This window comes from Hyperolius riggenbachi, chromosome 9 (genome assembly GCF_040937935.1).
Source record: "Hyperolius riggenbachi isolate aHypRig1 chromosome 9, aHypRig1.pri, whole genome shotgun sequence".
Lineage (NCBI taxonomy): Eukaryota > Metazoa > Chordata > Amphibia > Anura > Hyperoliidae > Hyperolius > Hyperolius riggenbachi.
In genome coordinates this window covers 39,580,383-39,590,204 of record NC_090654.1, presented here as the reverse complement: position 1 = coordinate 39,590,204, position 9,822 = coordinate 39,580,383, and positions in this window count along the sequence as shown.

The following is a 9,822-nucleotide window of genomic DNA, read 5'->3' as shown; positions in this document are numbered from 1 at the left end:
AAGGACCTTGCTTGGAGGAGGGAGGGAGGGTGGGGTCCTCGAGCAGTGAAGTGTATTTCACTCAATTAGGTGTGACTCTAGGCATTAGAGCTTTTGGAAACCATGTTTTCTATCATTTTTGCAGTGTATAGAATTTTTAAAACTTTGAAAGTTCGCCTCCCCATTGAAGTCTATGCGGTTCGCGAACTTTTTCGCGAACCGAACCTTTCGCGGAGGTTCGCGAACAGGGTTCGCGAACTCGAAAATCGGAGGTTCGGCCCAACTCTACTGCTGAAGCTCCTGCAGAGAAAGGGAGAACAGTCTCTGACCAAACTTTCTGAGAGAACTGGTAACGGTGGAGGCAGCACTGGAATGAGGATCAAGAGAGAAGCCGGAAGGCTCTATAAGACCCAGAGCCTCCCCTCTCCTTGGGTGGAGTTTCTGATGTTGTTTTTTTTAGGTATTGCTTCAGACAGCCTTTTAAGAAGAACTGTAGTGAGAGGTATATGGAGGCTGCCATATTTATTTCCTTTCAACCACCAGCTGCATGTCTTACCTGATCGCCGCCGATGCGCCGCTACCCACCGCGAAAGCTGGTCCCCCCCCCCGCAGACCCCTTGCGCAGCCTGGCCAATCACCGCCAGGCTGCGCTATGGGGTGGATCGGGACTCCCTGTGACGTCACGACGTCGTTGACGTCACTCCGTTCGTCGCCATGGTGACGGGGGAAGCCCTAAAGGAAATTCCGTTCAGAACGGGATTTCCGGATGGGTCTTCACGCCGGTGGTGATCGGAAGGGTGGGAGGGAGGGAGGGGAGTAGGGAATCATGTAGCTAGCACTAGGCTAGCTACATGATAAAACAAATTGGGCGAAAAAAAAACTCCCGCGGGAATCAAAACGCCAGGCAGGTTAAGCAATACCAGTTGCCTGGCAGCCCTGCTGATCTATTTGGCTGAAGAAGTGGTTGAATCACACCAGAAACAAGCATGCAGCTAATCTTGTCTTATCTGTCAAAATTGTCAGAAAAACCTGATATGCTGCATGCTTGTTCAGGGTCTATGGCTGAAAGTATTAGAGGCAGAGGATCAGCAGGATAGCCAGGTAACTGGTATTTCTCAAATGGAAATAAATATGGCAGCCTCCATACATCTCTCTCTACAATTCTCCTTTAATTGTATGTGTTTTACTAAAAGTAAATTAAACACATATCTATTATTATATATATTGGTGCCCTAGCGGTTTGACTGAATATCTGCAGGCACAATACCTGACCTGAGGAGAAGGATTTTTCCCACTTTGATTACTGTAACATCCTCCGTAACCTACCAACTAACTGATTAGTACCTCTTCAATCCATACTAAATTGTGCTCCATGATCTGTCCAAAGATTTTCTTGCTCCTCCACTGCTGTTCCTCTTTGTAAAGCTTTTCCCCAGCTGTTGGATACCCAGGCGATTCACAATATATTCTCAACTGTTAGACATTGCAACAGCTCTCATGCTTAGACTGTGTATGCTAAATGGCCGCAATCAGGAATTCTAGTGTTTTCCTTCCCCCATGTGTGATGTTCTTGCTGTACTGCTGCTGCAATGAGAAGAAGTTGCTGCTAACCTGGGTGTTCCATGTGATCTTTATAAACACCACATCTGCCTACAATTCTAACGTAAAAGGTGTCAGCAATCTGTCTCCTCCATATATCCCCTTATTAATTTTTCCAGAAGCTAATCCAACTGCACACAGTAGTCTATTATCCTCCATTACAATCACAGCATCGCATCATATGTGTGGAACTTCTCAAGAGCTTCTTAAAGGAACACTATTAATTAACATGTTTTTTCAGTTGAGATAGGAAATGTTGGGAAGTGCTGCTAAGTACTGGTTTATACATTTGAATTCTTATCTCTTTGGTGTGTGTGTGTGTGTGTGTGTGTGTGTGTGTGTGTGTGTGTGTGTGTGTGTGTGTGTGTGTGTGTGTGTGTGTGTGTGTGTGTGTGTGTGTGTGTGTGTGTGTGTGTGTGTGTGTGTGTGTGTGTGTGTGTGTGTGTGTGTGTGTGTGTGTGTGTGTGTGTGTGTGTGTGTGTGTGTGTGTGTGTGTGTGTGTGTGTGCGCGCGCGCGCGTTCTGCCTTTGTCTCTAACTAAACTCTCTGGAGAGAGCAGAGGAAATGTATCTGATGTGCAACATAAACGTGTGTGTGTGACATGACACCTGACAAGCTTTTAATATAACTCTGCTTCAATATTACACTGTTCTCAGCATGTGAGACTGCAGCGTTTACCTTTGCAAATGAGACATTCCAAACGAAGCTAAAATCTACACACAATGAATTACAGCTTTTGCCTCTGATATTTAACATAAAATGTAGGAAAATGTTTACACAGATACTTAGACATTATTTGTACATTTTAGAACACTTGGTTTAATAGTATTCCTTTAATAGCGGCCTTACCTCTCGCTTCCTCCACATCCTAAAAGACTGTTGGCTTGTAAGGGCAGTGTTCTCTTCTCTGTTGTTTCTTGTAGCTTCTATATGTTTTGTAAGAGTGTACATTGTACAGACCACCCCGGTATTACACACCCATGTTTTTACTGAAAGCTACGTACACATGTCAGATAAAAATCTAGCAGATCTGCTTGATGATAATCGATGTTAGAGAGAAAATACAGATATCCGATGACAATAAACTATCATTCCATTCAAAACCTCTATGAGCTTCCACTAATAATCCCATCAGTAGACCGTCATTGTGCTGTCACTGAATTCAAATACGCCATATCTGACAGACTGTTCATTTGTCGCATTGTTCTCAATTGCTAACAATGGCAAACTAGTGTGTGTACATAACTTTACTCTCTACAGCACCATAAAAGATCATATCGTATATAATTACATCACAATAAGGGGCTGGGCAGTCATGTGACTACTTGTCATGTGACTGGTACTTTCAGCACTGGGTTTAGGGTATGTGCAAAGAATTTTCAGTGTAGAGTAATTTCTGGAAGATAGGCAACTTGATGGCTGGGATCATATAAGCCCAACTCTTTGTCAAACATTTTATTTTATATTTGGTTAATGTGAGAAAAAAGCTAGACCCCCTTTCTAAGAATTCCCATGACTTCCTGTTCTGACAGGAAGTAGAATTAATCTCCCCAAGACAGAAATAGACCACGAGAAATTACATTAATCAAAACCAATTGAAGGAAATTTGGGGCAAAATTGGTGCTGATTTTATTCAGATTTCTTGATCTGGACATCAAATCCAACTTGGCATCAGTTTTGCTCCAATTCTCCAGACCTGAAAATATTAAGTGGGGGAGAATTTCTTTCATTTCTGTCCTTTGGCTCCTCCTCTGGGGACATTCAGCAGTTGTACAATTTCTTAGGAACCATAAAGAATCCTTTATACCCGATGAAGGAAGAACAAAATTAGTTTCCACCATCTTTTTAAGTATTGCCAAATGCATACTGAAAATTTGAGTAACATCACACTTAAAATCATTGGGGTGAATTTATCAAGACCAGTGCAAGGAAAATGGGCAGATCTACTGATCAATTAATCATAATATTTGTTTGATTGCCCCGTGAAATTACTCCACCCCTTTGTTCCAATTTGATTCTCTGGGAGGAATTTATCAAGACCAGTGCAAGGAAAATGGGTGGATCTACTAATCAACTAATCATAATAATTTTTTGCCCCGTGGAACTGCTCCACCCTTTTGTTCCAATTTGATTTGCTGGGATGAAATATTTGTTTGGTTGCCCCGTGGAACTGCTCCACCCCCTTTGTTCCAATTTAATTTGCACCTGTCTTGATGAGGTGCCACCGCCATAGGTAATCTTTCTGTATTAGAAACCACAAAAGAAAAATGCCAATAATAATAATTTTATTTTATTGTACACATATTATTTTCACTTTTCATGTTAAACATGTTGGAAAAAAATACACATAAAATGTCATAATAAACGCAGTATTGGTGTAGTCTTTGTTTTGGTTTATTTTAGTAGAATTGATTTGTTCGGTGGGGTGCAGCACTAAAAACACTAGCAAGTCTCAAGTGATTGGCTTGAAGTCTTTCCACGACCCATAGTTGAACCCTCTGCCTATTAGCCATGAGGAAGTACACTCTTCCCTGATAATGATGATGTGACAGCACACGTTAGATAAGAAGGAAGGTTGCTACTAAACTTTTTATCTTTACTTCAATCTGTACGACAGAATATGTAAGGAATATCTACGCTTTTCCAAACTGATGGTAAGTTTCCAATGAGCGATGATGAAACATTATGGACAATCTGTCATGTTTATCAACTCCACAGGCTCCACCCCTGCTTTCCCCAGCCATGCCCCTGCATAGCTAATCCGCCATGCCCCTGCATAGCTAATCCCTCCCCCTTTCACAGCTTGACAATTTGTCTCTTTAGATAATTGTTTACATGTTCCATCTGAGAACTGTTTTCCATATTAAATATAATGGTATTTATCAACACTACAAAGAGGGAATATGCGCATCTTTAAAGCCCATACGCAATTTCAACTTTGGTCACCTGAAAAAAATTGCTAGTGATTGTTTCAGGGGAATTTCTAAATTGTATTTCCCAATGGCTTAGTTGTTAAGGAGTGGTCATGTTGGAAAACTGTTCCCAGTTCTTCGCCCCATCTACTCGCCATAGAACAGAACGCTGATTGGTAAATAGCCAAGTGGAGTATTTGTAAAGGAAAAAAAGCCCCCCAAAAGGTTTAAGAATGATCTTTTCAGGTGACCACTATTGAAAGTGTTTATTCAGATTAAGTTTGCTGAAAACTTTTTTTTCTAAACGGTCAACAGGTTTATGCACACTATTGTTTTTGTTGCTGTGTATTTTTATATAAACCTGTAAGCAATAAAGTAAATTAGCTAGAAATATGGATTTGTAATCATCTGCATTTCAAGCGTGAAAATAATTTTTTTTTTGTAATGTTTTACTCTCCTGAAAAAGATCCTTTTCTCATTTAAAACCCTAGTTCAGACTTCCATTTGTAATATATAGGTTAGTAGATGTGCAGTAATTAGCAATGCACAGAGCTACAGGCAGCGCATCCGGTAGCTTCTCATTGCCAGCAGAGTGAGAGTTCCCTCCCTAGCATGCAGCAGATCACCTGACTCAGCCCACCTCCTCCTACTGCAGTATCTCTACACTTCCCCCTGCACAGTATGTAGTAAGGCATTTTTCCCTTCTTACACCATCCCAGTGTGTTTATAAAAGCCATGTGTTCCTCTCATCACCCTACTCCTGCTTCAAGAACAACAAGATGTCATTTCGTGGGAAGGGTAAATAGTTTATTACACACTGAGCTGGGGGAGATGAGGCACTGATGGTGACAGTATACAGAGCTGTGCTGCAGCAATGCAAAGAGTAAATATCTCTCAGCAGCACAGAGGAGGTGGGTGGAGTCATCTGTGTTCACAGTGAAAAATTGGCTGGTCCACCCAGCTCCTCCCTGACTACCTCGTGTAGGTGATTGGATGGGGGAGAGGTTTGGACAGCTCAAACTGCTTTTCAGTCTAACCAAGCAACATATAATATTCACACAGGAAGTCAGCTTTGAAAGGCAGAAAATAAAAAAGGAAAAAAATTAGTTTATGCGTGATGCAGAAAACTTTGTGCGTTGCACAAATCATGATCTATTCCTAACAATATGCATTCAAAAAATATAAACCTGAACTAGAGCTTTAGTTACATTGGCCTTGCAGCGCAGCTTAATGTAAACGAGCGCTCGCTATGCATGCCTTACACAGCAGCGCTCGCTATGCATGCCTTACTTAGCAGCACTCGCTATGCATTCCTTACATAGCAGCACTCGCTATGCATGCCTTACATAGCAGCACTCGCTATGCATGCCTTACATAGCAGCACTCGCTATGCATGCCTTACATAGCAGCACTCGCTATGCATGCCTTACATAGCAGCACTCGCTATGCATGCCTTACATAGCAGCACTCGCTATGCGCGCATTACATAGCAGCACTCGCTATCGCTATGCATGCCTTACATAGCAGCACTCGCTATGCATGCCTTACACAGCAGCACTCGCTATGCATGCCTTACACAGCAGCACTCGCTATGCATGCCTTACACAGCAGCCAGGGCCGGCCCGCTCATGAGGCGGGGTGAAACATTTGCCTCAGGCGGCAGATCTGGGGGGACGGCACCCGCCTGTCCATGGACGCTGGGGGCCGCCCGCCGAGCTGGAGGGGTAGTGGGCAGAAAGGGGGTATTGGGCCTAGCGACGGGGTGGGGGGATCGGACCCCCCCCCTCCCTCGCCTGGGTCTCCCGATCTGCGCTCCTCCTCCAGCGTTAAGTACAAGCCTGCATATGATGAAGAGGCAACAGGCGGGGGAATCACTCACCTCTTCCGCGTTCCATCACGTGCTCCACTGACGTCACTTTCGGCAACGCCGCCCACTGTATTGTAAGTGGACGGCCTTGCAGGAAGTGACGTCAGTGAAGCGCACAATGGAACGCGGAAGAGGTGAGTGATTCCCCCGCCCGTTGCCTCTTCATCATATGCAGGCTTGTACTTAACGCTGGAGGAGGAGCGCAGATCGGGAGACCCAGGCGAGGGAGGGCCGCTAGGCCCAATACCCCCTTTCTGCCCGCTACCCCTCCAGCTTGGCGCCCCCAGCCCCCCCCTCGCCCCCCCCCCCCCCCCCCCATGGCTGCGGCGATTTTTTTCTAATTTTGCCTCAGGCGGCAAAAAGTCTAGGGCTGTCCCTGACAGCAGCACTCGCTATGCATGCCTTACAAAGGAGCACTCGCTATGCATGCCTTACATAGCAGCACTCGCTATGCATGCCTTACACAGCAGCGCTCGCTATGCATGCCTTACACAGCAGCGCTCGCTATGCATGCCTTACAAAGGAGCACTCGCTATGCATGCCTTACATAGCAGCACTCGCTATGCATGCCTTACACAGCAGCGCTCGCTATGCATGCCTTACACAGCAGCGCTCGCTATGCATGCCTTACACAGCAGCACTCGCTATGCATGCCTTACACAGCAGCACTCGCTATGCATGCCTTACACAGCAGCACTCGCTATGCATGCCTTACAAAGGAGCACTCGCTATGCATGCCTTACACAGCAGCACTCGCTATGCATGCCTTACACAACAGCGCTCGCTGCTATATAAGGAGCGTGCCTTCCTTAGTTACGTGTCTTGCTTACATAGTGAGGGTGGAAGGCATTATCTACATTACTTCCTGCATTGTTTCTGTTTCTTCCTTTGCTGATAACTGCCACATAACATGTTCTTTGCCTGTATACCTGGCACGTTACATTTATATGTGGCAGTTTTAAAAAGTGTCCGTTATCATATTTAAATTTACTAATTAACAGATCAGTCAAAGGGAATGTATAGTATATTTTTCATTTGGGTTTTATTCATTTGGGTTTTTCTAAGGTATCTTTTTTATCAAGAATATATTAAATCGCACAATTAAAAAAAACAAAACTTTTAGGGCTCTAAATGATTTGAAATGTATTTTTTTTTAAGTTTCCAGTCCCCAAGCATGGAGACTTCAGGCCCGTATGGGGTTGTTACCGTCAAAATGCCAGACATTTCTTTACTACAACTACAATAAATTAACTCTCTTTTCTGATAATAAAACTTTTCCAGTCAAACCAGCAGATGGACCCAATGTGAAACCATATATTTACAGATATATATTTTTTATGTGCCAAAAACACAATGAATGAAAAATACAAGTACGTTATACATTCCTTTTAGGAGATAGCAGCTGGTCGGGCGCTGCAGGGTTACTGCATTTGGCACGATGGGCGGTCCTTGTGCTGGGCTATTCAATAAACTTCTATATGGCTTAGTCCAGTTGCCTGGATAATCATTACTGCTAAAGAACAATAATAAGGACTGAATTTGAGGATAAGACCCATTTGGACTAATTGGCACATAGATATAACCCCGTTGCACCACTTGGCATTGGGTTTACCCACCTTGGTTATAACTACCTACTCGATGGGAAAATACGACTGTTAAACTGGGTACACACCATGCAATTTTCCCCCGAGATCATATTTCCGATAGAGAAAATGGACAAAAAAAATATACAGCCTACTAATTGCTGGCGACCGACCCCAAGCTAAATATCGATCTCTTATTTTAATCGGAAGCAGATCGGACAAGCTGAAAAATCGATAGAAACACTGGCTATCATTCCATGTCTATGTCCTACGGAATCTTATGTAATCGGAATATTAAAAAATTGCATACATGTGTACGCTAGCTTTCTTCTGTTTGCAATCAATGCCAGATCTGAATTTCGATCTGATCACTCACTCGAATTGGATCTGAAGTGAAAATTGCATGATCTTAGGGAGATCACGCATAATAATTTTATTATTAAAACCAAATCGAACAACTTTCGAAAGTTTGTTTTAGACTGGAATGATAATTATCTGTTTGGCTTAGCACACTTATTTTTAATAATCTTAATTTTTTTTTAAATTGGAAAAATTATAAATTTTTTATTTTACTTGAATTGTTCTTGTGTGAATGTTGTGTGGTTAAAGGATACCCGAGGTGACATGTGACATGATGAGATAGACATGTGTATGTACAGTGCCTAGCACACAAATAACTTTTTGTTTCTGCCTGAAAGAGTTAAACATCAGGTATGCAAGTGACACTTTCTGTCTGGGTCGGACTATAGCGTAACCCTCACTGATAAGGAATTACAGCCATAAACAACCTTCCTGGTAGAAAATGGCTTCTGGGAGCAGGGAAGAGATAAAAAAGTCAGTAGTTCATATATTTTAGATCTGACATACTTCAATGAATGTGTCATTGAGCAGAGACAATTAAACAGAAACAACTTAGAAAGTAGATTTAAATATAAAACTGTGGGATATGTAAAAAAGTCATTTTTAGAAGAAGGGTGATAGATACAATTGTTTATCTAATCAGTTTATTTTCACCTCCTGTTTCCTTTAAGATAAAATATCTCCAATAGAACTAATACACACTGACAGCAGAATTGTAGTTTTTCCACTGCTTCCTAAATTCCAAGTCAGGTAAAAATAAAACCTAAAGGTGAAATATTGATCTGAGGCTGACAACAGTGTTCAGGTGGCTTTTTTTTGGCTTACAAAGTGCTTAATGATGAGTGGTTTCCCCAGTGTCTCTGCTATTTCCCAGTCCAAACCACCCCACTTCTGACACCAAACATAAATGGCTTATGACTTTACTATGATAGTGTCAGACGTGCTGTTGTAACACTGCTAAGCATGACGGAAATGAAGTATCTGGAGACCAGTAGGTGGTTCTTTATAAGCCAGACCTTGGAACCTCTGACAGTATGTAAAACCCCACCCTATTTCCAGTCTGAAGTAATTATACAGCTCTCCTTTAGGCTGCACACGCAGTCCCTCTTCCTAGACAGCATAATTTGAAAGAAAAGCAGAAAGCTATGATCTGGCCAGATTAATAACTGGACAAACTACATATGTAGCTGCTTTATTAGAACCATAATGTGCTGGGGTAGATTAGGGGACTTTTAAGGTACCGTACATCCAGATGTCTGTCTTACGTATCTGGACTTGCTTTTGTGTGGTTGGTCGTAGCATTCATGCATCATTGAGGCATCACCGTACAGTAAGTGTCCACAGTCTATTGTGGCGGTTTTCAAGTCCATGGTGACCGCATAGTTGTCGAACCCCAAACGTCTGTGGAGTTCGACTACATCTGCGTATGACCTGACTTTGTTAAATTAGCACATCGGATGGCGCTTCTTTGGCAAAGAAACTGCTAAGCAAGGTTCAACCCTTTCTGTAAATTAGCTTTTAA